The sequence below is a fragment of the Heteronotia binoei genome, chromosome 6, assembly GCF_032191835.1.
Source record: "Heteronotia binoei isolate CCM8104 ecotype False Entrance Well chromosome 6, APGP_CSIRO_Hbin_v1, whole genome shotgun sequence".
In the NCBI taxonomy this organism is placed as follows: Eukaryota; Metazoa; Chordata; class Lepidosauria; order Squamata; family Gekkonidae; genus Heteronotia; species Heteronotia binoei.
The window spans coordinates 6,856,691-6,872,265 of NC_083228.1; positions in this window are offsets into that span (position 1 = coordinate 6,856,691).

Genomic DNA, 15,575 nt, shown 5'->3' on the forward strand with positions numbered 1-15,575 from the left:
TTTTTGACGGTGCGCCGCTGAAGGCGGCGGGCCGGGTCAGGAGCCTGGGAGTCCTACTGGAGCCTTCACTATCAATGGAGGCCCAGGTAGCGGCCACTGCCAAGTCGGCATTCTTCCACCTGAGGCGGGCAAGGCAGCTGGCTCCTTTCCTGGAGCGCCGGGACCTGGCAACAGTGATCCATGCGACGGTCACCTCAAGACTAGACTACTGCAATGCCCTCTACATGGGGCTGCCTTTGTGTCGAACCCGGAAGCTGCAGCTAGTGCAGAACGCAGCGGCCAGGCTGTTACTGGGACTCCCGAAATGGGAGCATATACAGCCGGGGCTGCGTGAACTGCACTGGCTGCCAGTTACATACCGGGTCCGATACAAAGTGCTGGTTATTACCTTTAAAGCCCTATATGGCCGAGGACCTGCCTACCTGAGGGACCGTCTCTCCCCATATGAGCCCCAAAGAGCACTGAGGTCGGCAGGGAAGAACACGCTGACTATCCCTGGGCCAAAGGAGGCGAAATTACAGAGTACACGGGCACGGGCCTTCTCTGTTATAGCCCCGTGCCTTTGGAATCAACTTCCAGAGGAGGTACGGGCCCTGCGGAATTTGGACCAATTCCGCAGGGCCTGTAAGACCATCCTTTTCAAGCAGGCGTTTGTAGAAGTTGATAGGATGGCTGTTTAATTACCAACGATTTATCTAGTGACCCCTGCCATAATACAAGTGTACAGATAACATCAGGAAGATCACCGCCGTTTAAACTATGGAATGATCCAGACATTTGGAACTGGTTTTAGATTGTTGTTTAAATCCATATATAACTTAAATGTTGTTTTAAATTACCTTATATTGTATATTTTATATTGTATAATTTTATCGAACTGTTGTCAGCCGCCCTGAGCCTGCCTAGGCGGGGAGGGCGGGATATAAATAAAATTTATTATTATTATTATATTATTATTATTCCGTAGCTCCTCCATAGGGGTGCCAGTATTTTTACATGAGAAAACGGACACCCCCTGGTGCCGATATGCATGCCGTTGCTGTGATTTGTAACTGCTATTCAGATGTGGCCCAGCTTATATTTGGATTGACAGTCTAAAATTAAACCAGATGTTCCCCTCCATTTCAAATTGGTGCTGATGCAAAACTAACATTAAAAACTGCAGCTCTCAAATTAAGAACAGCAACAAGAAAGGAAAACTCCAGAGGCCGACGGCGACATTGCCGCAGCCGAGTGGAACATCCTGTAGGTTTTATAACATCCATTTTATGGCCAGGGAGGATGTTTTGAGACACAAGAAGGGAACAAGGAATGCGCACATGGGTGTGAAGCCGAGGTTAATGTTGCTGATGGAGTTGTGTACTTTCTTGTGTTTCCTCCTCGTTTTCAAACGCATTCAGCTGCGGAAGCCTCATTTGGCAGCAGTACAAATGTTTTGCTTAATCTTTAACTTTCTAAAACTTTCCCTGGGGGGGGGGGAGGGGGGAAGCCAGTTCTAACAATGCAAGCCACACTGCAACGACAGCAATGAAAATGGCTTGCCCCGAATCAGCGTCTCTCTGTTCATCCAAAGGATTTGGGACACAATTCATCAGATTACTCATTTACTCATTTGTTTAAAGTTTCTGCTTCACCGTTCAACTTGTAGGGCATTCAAGGAAGCCTGACAAGCCAGTGATAATTTCCGCTGATGCAAAGGAAGCAGTTTTAGATGATTTCTGCTGTTTTTTTGTTGTTCAGTCGCACAGTTGAGTCCGACTCTTTGCGACCCCATGGGCAAAGTCACGCCAGGCCCTTCTGTCTTCCGCCCTCCTCCAAAGTCTGCTCCAATTTGTGTTTGTTGCATCAGTAACACTGTCCAGCCATCTCATCTTTTGCCATCCCCTTCTTCTTTTTCCTTCTGTCTTTCCCAGCATCAGGATCTTCTCCAGGGAGTGCTCCCTTCTCATTGGGTGGCCAAAGTATTCAAGCTTCAGCTTCAGCATCTAACCTTCCAGGGAATAGTCTGGGTTGATTTTCTTTGATTGACTGATTTGATCTTCTCGCAGTCCAAGGGACTCTCAAGAGTCTTCTCCAGCACCACAGCTCAGAAGCATCTATTCTTCTGCCCTCGGCCTTCCTTATGGTCCAGCTCTCACAGCAATACATTACTGCTGGGAATATCATCGCTTTAACTATACGGACTTTAGTTGGCAGAGTGATGTCTCTACTTTTTATTATACTGCCCAGGTTTACCATAGCTGTCCTCCCAAGGAGCAAACGTCTTTTAATTTCATGACTGCAGTCACCATCTGCAGTGATCTTGGATCACAGAAATGTGAAGTCTGTCACTACTTCCATGACTTCCCCTTCTAATTGCCAAAGTGTGATGGGGCCAGATGTCATGATCTTAGTTTTTTTGATGTTGAGTTCAAGCCTACTTTTGTGCTCTCCTCTCTTGCCATCAACAAGAGGTTCTTTAGGTCCTCCTCACTTTCTGCCATTAGAGTAGGATCATCTGCATATCTTGAGGTTGTTGATGTTTTTCCCAGCAATCTTAATTCCGGCTTCTGCTTCATCCAGGCCAGCATTCCGCATGATGTACTCTGCATATGAATTAAATAAGCAGGTTGACAATATACATCCTTGTCGAACTCCTTTTCCTATTCTAAACCAATCAGTTGTTCCATATCCCATTCTGACAGTCGCTTCTTGACCCTTATACAGGTTTCTCAGGAGACATGTGAGGTGGTATGGCACTCCCATCTCTTTAAGGACTTGCCACAGTTTGTTGTGATCCACACAATCAAAGGCTTTAGCATAGTCAATGAAGCAGAAATAGATGTTTTTCTGATACTCCTGTGCTTTCTCCATAATCCATCAAATGTTGGCAATTTGATCTCTAGTTCCTTGACCTCTTCAAACCCCGCTTGAACTTCTGGTAGTTCCCAATCGACATACTGCTGTAGCCTAGCTTGTATGATCTTTAACATGACCTTGTGTCAGAACTTAAGAACTTCAAACGGATCCCATACTTGGTTACAAAGTTAGGATTTTATTGAAGAGAACTAAGCACTGGAAGAGGCAAGATAACAGTGATGGCGAGAGCCAGCACCAGCACAATTTTATACACGTAAAGCAAACATCTCACAAAGCCACAATTCACACCGTTACAGGCACATCTGTCTTCTCACCATCACTATCAGTAGAGAGGATGCCTCCCTACTCCGAAGGCCATGCTGCTCGGCTTCAAAGGGTCCCAGTGTGAGAATGTGCAGAGACATAACATAACTCATTCTACAGCCCCAAATATTTTGGATACCAGTGGGGCAAGGTTAATTACTATTCAAGCACTTTGGGTCAAGCAAGGGTTACAACATGGAGTCAGTTTGGTTCAGTAACAAAGCAGCTCTAAGCCACAGTAAGAATACATTACAGCATTGGTCACATTATAGGGAACCAGCAGTAAAGATACAAGTTCTGACATACTGCCCCCCCTAAGCGCCCCCTCCCGCGGGGCCAGCCTTGGGCTTGTGCGGGTACAGTAGGTGAAACTTTTTCAGCAGTTGCGGAGCGGCTACGTTCTGAGATTCGACCCACTCGTCACAGCTCGGGGGGAAGTGTTTCCACCTGATCAAATAATACAGTTTCCCCCCTTTGACTTTGGAGTCCAGGATCTCCTGGACCTCATGGTGACTCTGACCCCTCACTGTCGTCGGAGGGGGCGGTGGGGCCCTGGGATGGAAGGACGTAGCACCAGGGTCTTTCCGAAGCAAGCTGCAATGAAAAACAGGATGGATCTTACTTAGAGATTTGGGCAGTTCGAGTTCCACGGTCACTTTGTTTATTACCCTTTTTATTTTGAACGGCCCAAGAAACTTCAGTGCGAGTTTGCGACAGGGCTGGGGAAGGGGAAGGTTTTTTGTGGACAGGAAAACTGTATCCCCCACCTTCAGGTCCCACTCTTGGGAGTGTTTTTTGTCAAACTGCTTTTTGTAGGCTTTTTTCGCTTCCTCCAGGTTTTCCTGAATACCCTTCCAGCCTTCACGGAGGCCCTCCCACCATTGTTGACAGGATGTGGGTTCGGCCGGGCTGGCGGGGAGGGCGAGAGTGGGAAACGGCTTGCCCTCGTAACCATTGATAATTTGAAAAGGGGAGGTTTTGGTTGAGCTATGGAGGCTATTGTTGTAGCCATATTCTGCAAAGGGGAGGAGATCCACCCAGTTGGACTGTTGGAAATTAATGAAGCAGCGGAGGTACTGTTCCAGAAGACCATTAACCCTCTCCGTCTGTCCGTCCGACTGGGGGTGGTAGGCAGAGCTTAGCCCCTGCTCGATGCCAGCGAGTTTGCAGAACTCCCGCCAGAAGTTGGCAACGAACTGCGTCCCGCGGTCGCTAATGACCTTGTCTGGGAACGAGTGTAGGCGTACAATGTGGGTGAAAAAGAGCTGGGCGAGTTTTTTGGCCGTGGGTAGTTTCTTGCACGGGATGAAGTGGGCTTGCTTAGAAAATGTGTCGACTACGACCAGGATGACTGTTTTGCCCTGTGAAGGTGGGAGTTCGACAATGAAATCCATGGAGACTACCGACCACGGTCGGGTGGCTGTAGGGAGGGGAACCAGGTGGCCCGGGGGTTTACCCCCCCTTCTTTTCGCCATGAGGCAGGTGGGACATGAAAGAACAAATTCAGATACATCTTTTTTAATTTTTGGCCACCAGAACTGGCGGGTGAGTAAGTTGAGGGTTTTGACATAGCCAAAGTGGCCGGCCAGGCGACTTGAGTGGCAGCGCTCCAAGACATCTTTTCTGAGGGGAGTGGGCACATAGATTTTTTCATTGTGCAGCCAGAGCCCGTTTTCGGCTTTAACCAAGTTAGGTGGGCGGTCGGTCTCCTGGTTATATTCTGAGAGGAATCGAGGCAGCAGATCTGAATCCGGAGGGCTGGTCTGCCTGCCGGAGCGGGTAGTGACCCCCCCCGAGATGGCTGAGGGGGAAATTAATGAGTCCACTACCTCCTCCCGGAGACTGTCGTGTTGTGGCATGTGAGAGAGGGCGTCTGCTAAAAAGTTCTTTGAGCCCGGGATGTGTTTCAGCACAAAGTCAAATTTAGCAAAGAAACCTGCCCACCGGATTTGTTTTGCAGTCATTTTGCGGCGCCCGGTGAGGGCTTCAAGGTTTTTATGATCGGTCCAGATTTCAAAGGGCACTCTCGCTCCCTCGAGCCAGGAGCGCCAGGTTTTTAGGGCAAACATGACTGCAAACGCCTCCTTGTCCCAGACCGACCAATTTCTCTGTTCGTTGGAAAATTTCCTTGAGATATAGGCACATGGACGGAGCACCCCATTTTCCCCTCTCTGCATCAATATGGCTCCCACTGCGGCGTTGGAGGCGTCGCATTGGACCACGAAGGGTTTCCGTTCATCGGGATGAGCCAACACGGGTTCGGAGGTGAAGAGGCGTTTCAGTTCAGTGAAAGCTTTTTGGCATTCAGGCGTCCACATTAGGCGTGCGCCTGGCTTTTTCGCCTCGTCACCCTTCCCTTTGGTTTTGAGGAGTTCCGTGAGGGGGAGCATGACTGTGGCAAACCCCTTAATGAAGTCGCGGTAAAAGTTAGCGAACCCGATAAAACTTTGTAATTGTTTGCGGGTTCGAGGGGGCTCCCAGTCTAGTACCGCTTGGACCTTTGCGGGGTCCATGGCCAATCCCTCCCCCGACACCCGGAAACCCAAATAGTCCAATTCGGTCTTGTGGAACTCGCATTTTGACAATTTGGCATACAGTTTGTGTTTGCAAAGGGTGCGTAACACTTTTCGGACCAGGGGCACATGAGACTTTAGATCTTGTGAATAGATAATGATGTCATCAAGGTACACCACCACCCCCTTAAACAGGAATTCCCGTAGCACTTCATTGATAAAGTTCATGAATACACCAGGGGCTCCTTGCAGTCCGAAGGGCATGACTAGGTACTCAAACTGTCCCAGGGGGGTGTTGAATGCTGTCTTCCACTCGTCCCCCTCTTTGATGCGGACGCGGAAGTACGCGTCTCGGAGATCAAGCTTTGTAAATACTTTTCCCTTTGCTACGGTGTTCAACAAATCCTTTATCAACGGGATCGGGTAGGCGTTGGACATGGAAATCCCGTTTATAGCACGAAAATCTGTGCAAAGCCTAAGAGACCCGTCCTTTTTCTTTCGGAAGAGGACGGGGGCGGCATGGGGGGCAGTGGCCGGCCGTATGAAGCCGCGCTTAAGGTTCTTGTCCAAAAACTTTCGGAGTTCAGCTTTTTCCGCCCAACCCATGGAGTACAGTTTCGCCTTGGGAAGCTGTTGCCCTGGGATCAGCTCAATGGCACAGTCCGTAGGGCGGTGGGGCGGTAGCTCGTCCGCTTCCTTCTCGCTAAACGCTAATCTTAGATCCTGGTATTCCTTGGGGATGGAGGCGACTTCCTCGAGAGTGAGGCAAGCCCGCATGTTTTGGGGGGGAGCGTGCGGCCCCCATTCGGGGCGCCAGTGGTGATGCTCACACCTCCAATCCGGGAACCGGACGATTTGTTCCTCCCACCTTATGTCTGGTTGGTGGCGGGCGAGCCAAGACGAGCCTACCACCACGTCAAAAGAGCAAGAGGGGGCAATTACGAAAGTCTCAATCCCCCAATGCTCCTCGGTTCCCACCGGGACTGCCTGAGTCTCTAAAGTACATGGTTCCCCTCTCATGGGCCCCCCGTCCATCTGCTGGAACTGCATCGGTTGTGGTAGGGGGGAGGTGGCTAATCCCAACGCCTCAACTAGGCGGGGGGTGATCAGGTCCCTGTTACACCCGGAGTCGATCAGCGCTCGGGCGTGCATGAATCTCTTTAGGTTAGGGTTGAGGAGGGTAACGGCCATAAATAGTAAACCCCCTGTTGCTCTCACCGTGAGGAGTGCCGGCTGTTGTTGGACCTGCTTTGCGGCACCCATTAAAGCAGGTCGCTGTCGTTTCCCGCCGACTCGGTGTCGTCCGATTCTTCGGTCGATTCTTCCACTGTAGCCAAGTCGGTGGTAAAATCCTCGTCAGTCGCCAAGGAAGTGGCGACAGAGCCCCGGCTGGGCTCCTTCGAGCGGCCGCTCTTTTTCTTCTTCAGCCCCGGGGTAGTTGTCTTCGCCGTGGGTGGGGTGGAACCCGCTTTCACTGGACAGTTGGCAGCGAGATGATTCGGGTCTCCGCATTTGAAGCACTTGCGAGCGGGAGACGGGGTGGAGGTCGCCGGTGCCTTCCTCCCTTCGGATTTAGTCGGTGTGAGCTTCGCCGCCTTCTTCGCCAGCTGCTGCCGTCGCATCCCCACATGTTGGAGGTTGGTCTCCACCTCTCCGGCCAGTTGGATCCATCCGACCAACGTGTCGGGTCTCCCTTGACTGTAGCAGCGGTCGAGGATGGTCGGGTTCAGACCATTGATGAACGCGGTATATTTCATGACCTCGTTCCATCCCCTCGCCGCCGCGCAGTACCCCAGGAACTCGGTGGCATACTCGCGGGTGGAGCGGTTGCCTTGCTCTATGCGCTGAAGGGCGGCGACAGCCTTCTCCTCCCGTAGGGGATCGCCATACTGGCGGAGCATCGCGTGCAGGAACCCCGCCACCGTAGCTAGTTCGGGCTTTCTTCCCATAAAAAGCCCGACGTACCACTTGCGGGCCGCACCTCTCAGTCGGGACGCGATGTGGTACACTCGGCTGGCTTCGGTCGGGTAATCCGCACCCCAGTGGGTGAAGAACGTGTCGCACTGTATGGTAAAATACTCCACGTCCTCCGGATTCCCATCGAAAGTAATCTTCAATTCCCTCCCTCGACCCTCGGCCCCCCCCCGGGGCTCGCGGCGCCCCCGGCGGCGGCGCTGGGCCCGGTAGAGCCGGCAGGATCGGGGCGGGTGGCGCCGGGGCCCCTGGAGCGGGCAGGGCCGGCAGCGCCGGGGCAGCCGGGGCCAGCGGGGCTGGTGGTGCCGGGGCAGGTGGAGCCGGCGGCGCCGGGGCGGCCGGAGCCGGCGGGGCCGGGGCGGCCGGAGCTGGTGGGGCCGGGGCGGCCGGAGCTTGCGGAGCTGGGGCCGGCGGAGCCGGCGGGGCTACGGGCGGTTGCCCCAGCGGTAGCCCTCCAATCGGGACTCCCAGGACCGCAGTTTGCAAAGTGCGGAGCTGGTCGTAGATCGCGCCCAGGTTCTGCTGCAACTCCTCGACCATCGTCACGCGGGATCGATGCACGTCGTCGTGTATCTCCCGAACCCAGTCGAATAAGTCGTTGCGGAGGGTCCGGATCTGGTCGTCTCCCCCTCGGGGCTCCGGGCCCTCCTCTTGGTCGCCGTCGCCGTCTCCGGCTCCCCCTTCGCCCAGCATGCTTCGGTACCGCTGCTCCGCGGCGTCGATTGCTGCCGTGGACTTCCGTGGGCTCCAGGTTCGCGGGGCTGGGAACGCGGCGTCGACCGAGAAAGGCGCCGGGACCTTAATTTTGCGCCGAACCCCCGTCACATTTGGGTCGAGCGGAGGGTCCTCTATTGGGGTGGTGGGCTCTCCGTCGTCTGGCACTTTTGCCGCCATCGGGCCAAGCCTCCAGTACAGATAAGCCACGAACAATGGGATCACTGTTATAATGTCAGAACTTAAGAACTTCAAACGGATCCCATACTTGGTTACAAAGTTAGGATTTTATTGAAGAGAACTAAGCACTGGAAGAGGCAAGATAACAGTGATGGCGAGAGCCAGCACCAGCACAATTTTATACACGTAAAGCAAACATCTCACAAAGCCACAATTCACACCGTTACAGGCACATCTGTCTTCTCACCATCACTATCAGTAGAGAGGATGCCTCCCTACTCCGAAGGCCATGCTGCTCGGCTTCAAAGGGTCCCAGTGTGAGAATGTGCAGAGACATAACATAACTCATTCTACAGCCCCAAATATTTTGGATACCAGTGGGGCAAGGTTAATTACTATTCAAGCACTTTGGGTCAAGCAAGGGTTACAACATGGAGTCAGTTTGGTTCAGTAACAAAGCAGCTCTAAGCCACAGTAAGAATACATTACAGCATTGGTCACATTATAGGGAACCAGCAGTAAAGATACAAGTTCTGACACCTTGCCTGCATGTGAAATGAGTGCAATGGTGTGATAGTTTGAACATTCCTTGGCATTACCCTTTTTTGGGATTGGAATATAAACTGACCTTTTCCAATCCTGTGGCCACTGTTGCATCTTCCAAATTTGTTGACACAATGTGTGCAACACTTTAACAGCATCATCTTTTAGGACTTTGAATAGCTCAACTGGGATACCATCATCTCCACTTGCTTTGTTGTTAGTCATGCTTTCTAAAGCCCATTTGACTTCACACTCCAGGATGTCTGGCTCAAGGTCTTCGATTTCACTGCCATGGTTGTCCGGGACACTGAGATCCTTCTTGTATAATTTTTCTGTGTATTCTTGCCACCTCTTCCTGATCTCTTCTGCTTCTGTTAGGTCCCTATGTTTTTGTCCTTTATAATGTCCTTTATAATTGCACAAAACGTTCCCTTGATTTCTCCAATATTCTTGAAGAGATCTCTTGTTCTTCCCATTCTATTATTTTCCTCTATTGCTTTGCATTTTGCCTTCAGGAAGGCCTCCTTATCTCTCCTTGCTGTTCTCTGAAAATCTGCATTCATTTGGGTGAATCTTTCCTTTTCACCTTTGCCTTTCGCTTTCCTTCTTTCCTCAGCTATTTGTAAAGCCTCATCAGACAGCCACTTTGCTTTCTTGCATTTCTTTTTCTTTGGGATGCTGCTGATTGCTGCCTTCTGTACAATGTCACACACCTCTGTCCATAGTTCTTCAGGCACTCTATCAACTCTAGTTGCTTAAACCTATTCTTCACCTCCACGGTATATTCATAAGACTCCTAGATCCTTTTCACACATCACATGATCTGGACACTATACTTCTGTTGATAAAGTCCAAAATTGCATTTGCCTTTTTAGCCACCGCATCACACTGTTGACTCATGTTCAGCATATGATCCACTAAGACTCCTAGATCCTTTTCACACATACTGTTGCTAAGACAAGTCTCCCCCATCCTATAACCTTGCATTGGATTTTTCCTACCTACATGCAGAACTTTACATTTATCCCTGTTATAATTCATTTTATTGGTTTTAGTCCGGTTTTCCAGCCTGTCAAGGTCATTCTGTATCCTGTTTCTGTCTTCTTCTGTATTTGCAACCCCTCCCAATTTAGGATCATAGGCTAATTTAATAAGCATTCCCTCTATTCCTTCATCCAAATCGTTTATAAAGATGTTGAACAAAACAGGTCCCAGGACAGATCCCTGAGGCACTCCACTTGTCACTCCTCTCCAAGAGGATGAGGAACCATTCACAAGCACTCTTTGGGTGCAATCTGTCAACCAGTTACAGATCCACCTCCCACTAACAGGATCCAAACCACATTTTACCAACTTGTCAACAAGGATAGTATGTGGAGGGAAGGTGGCTCAGTGGTAGAGCATGTGCTTGGTAAGCAGAAGGTCCCAGGTTCAATCCCTGTCATCTCCAACTAAAAAGGGTCCAGGCAAATAGGTGTGAAAAACCTCCGCTTGAGACCCTGGAGAGCCACTGCCAGTCTGAGAAGACAATACTGACTTTGATGGACTCAGGGTCTGATTCAGTATAAGGCAGCTTCATGTGTTCATATATATGTTCATATCAAAAGCCATCATGTCAAGTGTCCAACTGCAGTGGCAGATGGACTTGGGAAGCCTAATAAGGGTTGCAAGGATATTTGATTGGTGGGGCCGGGACTCCCTGGCTATGGGAGCACGGAGGCCCCTCTCTTTGCAAGACCTGAGCAAGACTATTCATGATAACATGTTTGGGAGGACATTAATGCATAGGGTTACCATGAGTTAGAAGCAATTGATGGGGGACCTGCCAATATCTTAATAAGACATACATGCTATTCCCAGTCATTACTCTGATGTTAACTGAGCACAGGAGGGAAGGGGGTCATGATCTCAGTTAAATACATTGTTAGGGCGGGTTAAAACATACTGCCACATCACTGTTATTTTTTTACAAGGTTGTCAAAAAGAAATACCATTCTCTTCCCTTTCACTTTTCTTCAGGAAGCGCACAGTAATTAAGAGGCGCCTTTAGATGCTGGCAAAACTGTCCCTTTTGAAGTCCCTCTGTCAAAGTCCCCTGGAGATAAAGGACGGGGCTCAAGCTTGACATTCTAATTGTGGCTGCAAGATAAAAGGCCAGATTAGAAACTTCATAACCTTATGCGGGGTGGGGAGGGGGGGGGGAGATGAGATCACCAGGAGGTCATTTCATTCCTAGTTTTGAGTTCATAGAATCTCCTGCGGGTGACAAAGGAACAAATATAGTCTCTTCAAATGCTCTGAAACCAGAAATGCAATCTTTATTTTATTTCATCAAAAAAAAAGTTATAAGACTTCCTTTCTGAAGCGTGTCTGAAGAGGAAGCACATTATTTCTCTGCATACTGGTGATTCGCACAGACGTTTACCCTTTCTGCCTCTTCGCCCAATCCTTTTCTTCTTTGATGTTGTGTAGAGACACAGGAGGAAGAGATGGTTTTTATATCCCACTTTTCTTTACCTGAAGGAGTCTCAAAGCGACTTACAATCACTTTTCCTTCTGCTACCCACAACAGACACCTTGTGAGGTAGGTGAGACTGAGAGAGCTCTGAGAGAATGGTTAGTGGGAAATCCGACGGACGCTGCAGAGAGAACAGGAACGTGACCGCGTGGTAAGCTGTGTGCGAAAACGGTCCTTGTTTTTGGGATATTAGAGTCTGCCACTCCTAACTGCTACACCATGAACAACCAGATCCCTGTTTTTATATGTTTGGGAACACACAGTCATACAAGTAAGTAAACGCAGCAGAATGTCATGATCTGCTACATCTTTTTACTAAAGTCAGAGCTGGGTGTTATTGGGGCCATGCGGTTGCTGAGGAATGCGGCAGCTCTGAAACGCCCCTTCTCTCCCACTGGAAACAAAATGCATGCAGCGACATTATCAGCATGCAATGCCATCATGCGTTTTGTTTCCTCCTATTGCCACAGTCAGAAACCTGTCAGGTGGGTTTAGGAAACTTGTTGCGTTGCAACCCTAACGTGAGAGAAAGAGACAAGCTGCCATTTTCAGCAGCAGCCACCATGGACCTTTTTTATTCAGTCCATTTATACCCCACATTTGATCACAATTTAGCCATTTATTTACTTCGTTTCTATCCCACCTTTCTCCACAGTGGCGCCACCAAGTGGTTTACATATGTCTCTTATGCTCCATTTTACGCTCACAACACCCCTGTGAGGTAGGTTCAGCTGCAAGTGCCTGACTGGCCCAAAGTCCCCCAGCAAGCTGCCATGGCATGAGTGGGGATTTGAACCTGGTTCTCCCAGATGTTAGTACAATAATCTATCTACCACACCACGCTAGCTGGCTAATATTAGTTCGGTGTAGTATTCGGTGTAGCGCCAGTTTGGTGTAGTGGTTAAATGTGCAGACTCTTATCTGGGAGAACCAGGTTTGATTCCTCCCTCCTCCACTTGAAGCTGCTGGAGTGGCCTTGAGTCAGCCAGAGCTTTCTTATCTGGGAGAACTGGGTTTGATTCCCCACTTCTCCACTTGCAGCTGCTGGAATGGCCTTGGGTCAGCCATAGCTCTTGTAGGAGTTGTCCTTGAAAGGGCAGCTGCTGTGAGAGCCCTCTCGGCCCCACCCACCTCACAGGGTGTCTGTTGTGGGGGAGGAAGGTAAAGCAGATTGTAAACTGCTCTGAATCAGATATATAAATCAGGGTATAAATCCGCAGTCTTCTCCTTCTTCCATTTTAGCCTCACAAAACCCCTCTAAAGCAGAGCTACTGGCCCAAGCAAAGCTACTGGCCCAAAATGACCTAGGAGACTTCTGCTGTAGGGTGGGGGTTCCAGTCCAACACTCTGGCCACTACACCACACTGCCTCCCTTCACCAGTGTCTAGTTGTGGCCTGAATATATGCTTCATGTCAAACCTGAGATTACCTTAAAACATAACATTTTAAAAGGCCCATCATGAAACCGGGGAATCCGATTTTTAAACATCCCCAATGAGGCCAAAATATTCCAGTGCAAACTCCTCACAAATAGACGCAGTCATTACAAGTCCCCTGTGCCCCGTATCCACAGGAGATATTTTGATTGTGAACATCAAAAGCACAGAACATATGAACATATGAAGCTGCCTTCTACTGAATCAGCCCCTCGGCGCATCAGTCAGTCTTGTCTACTCAGACTGCCAGCGGCTCTCCAGGGTCACAAGCTGAGGGTTTTCATACCTATTTGCCTGCCTTAACAGCTTTTTTTTCCCCCTGGAAAAAGAGGTGCCAGAACTCTCAAGAGAAGAAGAAGATATTGGATTTATATCCCTCCCTCCACTCCGAAGAGTCTCGGAACGGCTCACACTCTCCTTTCCCTTCCTCCCCCACAACAAACACCCTGTGAGGTAGATGAAGATATTGGATTTATATCCCGCCCTCCACTCCAAAGAGTCTCAGAGCAGCTCCAATCTCCTTTACCTTCCTCCCCCACAACAGACACCCTGTGAGGTAGATGAAGATATTGGATTTATATCCCGCCCTCCACTCCGAAGAGTCTCAGAGCGGCTCCAATCTCCTTTACCTTCCTCCCTCACAAGAGACCCCCTGTGAGGTGGGTGGGACTGAGAGGGCTCTCAAAGCAGCTCCCTTTTCAAGGACAACTCCTGCCAGAACTATGGCAGACCCAAGGCCATGCTAGCAGGTGCAAGTGGAGGAGTGGGGAATCAAACCCGGTTCTCCAGATAAGAGTCGGCACACTTAACCACTACACCAAAGGAGGAGCACACAGGTGCCCCTCATGAACTTTTAAACTTTTTTGAGAATTTTGTTTCCATTGTGGTTTTGGAACTCCATTCTACTGCATCCCCCAGAAAAAAAGCCCTGGATAAAAGTATTATAAAGGTAAAGGTAGTCCCCTGTGCAAGCAGCAGTTGTTTCCAACTCTGGGGTGATGTCGCATCATGACGTTTCCACGGCAGACTTTTTACCGGGTGGTTTGCCATTGCCTTCTCCAGCCATCAGGGCCGGATCCGGGGGGGGGGGGAGCAGAGGGGGCACTTGCCCTGGGCGCTGCCAGAGGGGGGGGGTGCCAAATTGGGTATACAATCCATTCTATTCTATGGGCCCATAAGATAGAATGGACCCATAAAGGGGCATCATTTTTAAATTTTGCCCCCCCCCCCCTCAAAAAACTTGTAGATCTGGTTCTGCCAGCCAGCTACACTTTCCCCCCAGCAAGCCGGGGGCTCATTTTACTGACCTCGGAAGGATGGAAGGCTGAGTCAACCTGGAGCCGGCTACCTGAACCAGCTTCTGCCAGGATCGAACTCGGGTCGTGAGCAGAGAGCTCGGACTGCGGCACTGCAGCTTTACCACTCTGCGCCACGGGGCTGCTCTAAAAGTATTCTAGATATAAATATACTGTTTGACCGTTGCTCAGCAGAGGGCATTTCAGCAAGAGTGCCTCTTGACAAACTGTCTACTCAAATCCCCTCCTCTATAGAATGCTAAAGGAGTCCTCCCCTCCGTTGCAAATGGTTTCACTAGAAAGGAAAGTGGCAACTGAAAGCACATTAGAAGGAGATCCGATAGCAAAGGTCCAAGATCTAAAAAGGCTGAAGGCTACAAATCTGATTGCAATGTTGCATGACCATATGAAGAAAATGTTATAGGGACATTAGCCTTTCTCAGACGTTCGTTGTTAGCAAGTTAGACACAAGGAACGGCAAAGATGCTACCTGAAATCCTGCCAATGCTGCCATTGTGTGCAAAAAGGGTAATGTGTGTATTTTCTTGTTTCAGTGTGGCTTTTGGGGGGCATGCTTTCATGAGTACTGAAGCTGGGCATGTTTGGAAAAACACATCCATTGCTCTGTTCACACAAAACAGGGTCCACATGTATTGAGAGGATCATAAGCATCCCTTACACGTGGTTGATGTGCCAGAAATTAACATCTGGAAAATACTTTTTTTTTTCCTGTTGAAGGCATTGAATGTTCAGAGCTTTCTGCAAACCATAACCACTGCTAGGCTCCTAAACTCTATCAAGCTATCCCAAATGATCCACAGAACACTGAAGAATAAAAACTTCAAACCAAAAGAAGTGCCCAGTGGGGAACAGTCTCAAACCCCAGTTGGCACCCTGTCAGCACTCTAACACAGGATCCCCCAACCTTTTTTGAATCTGGAGGCAACTTTGGGATTCTGACACAGAGTGGTGGGGGCTGCCACAAAATGGCTGCCACAGAAGGCAGAGCCAGCCACAAAACGGCAGCTGTAGCATATCTTTAGTCACAACATGAAGATCCTTGTGCAGCAGTGGCAGCTTTTGCCAAAGCAGTGTTTTAAAAGCATATCTCCAATGACCTATCAGAAACCTTTCTGGGTCGAAGATGCACCAGGCCCCACCCACTTTCTACAAATACTTGGTAGATGCCAAGAAAGGTCTTTGTGGTTACCATGGTGCCCACAGCTACCATGTTAGGGAT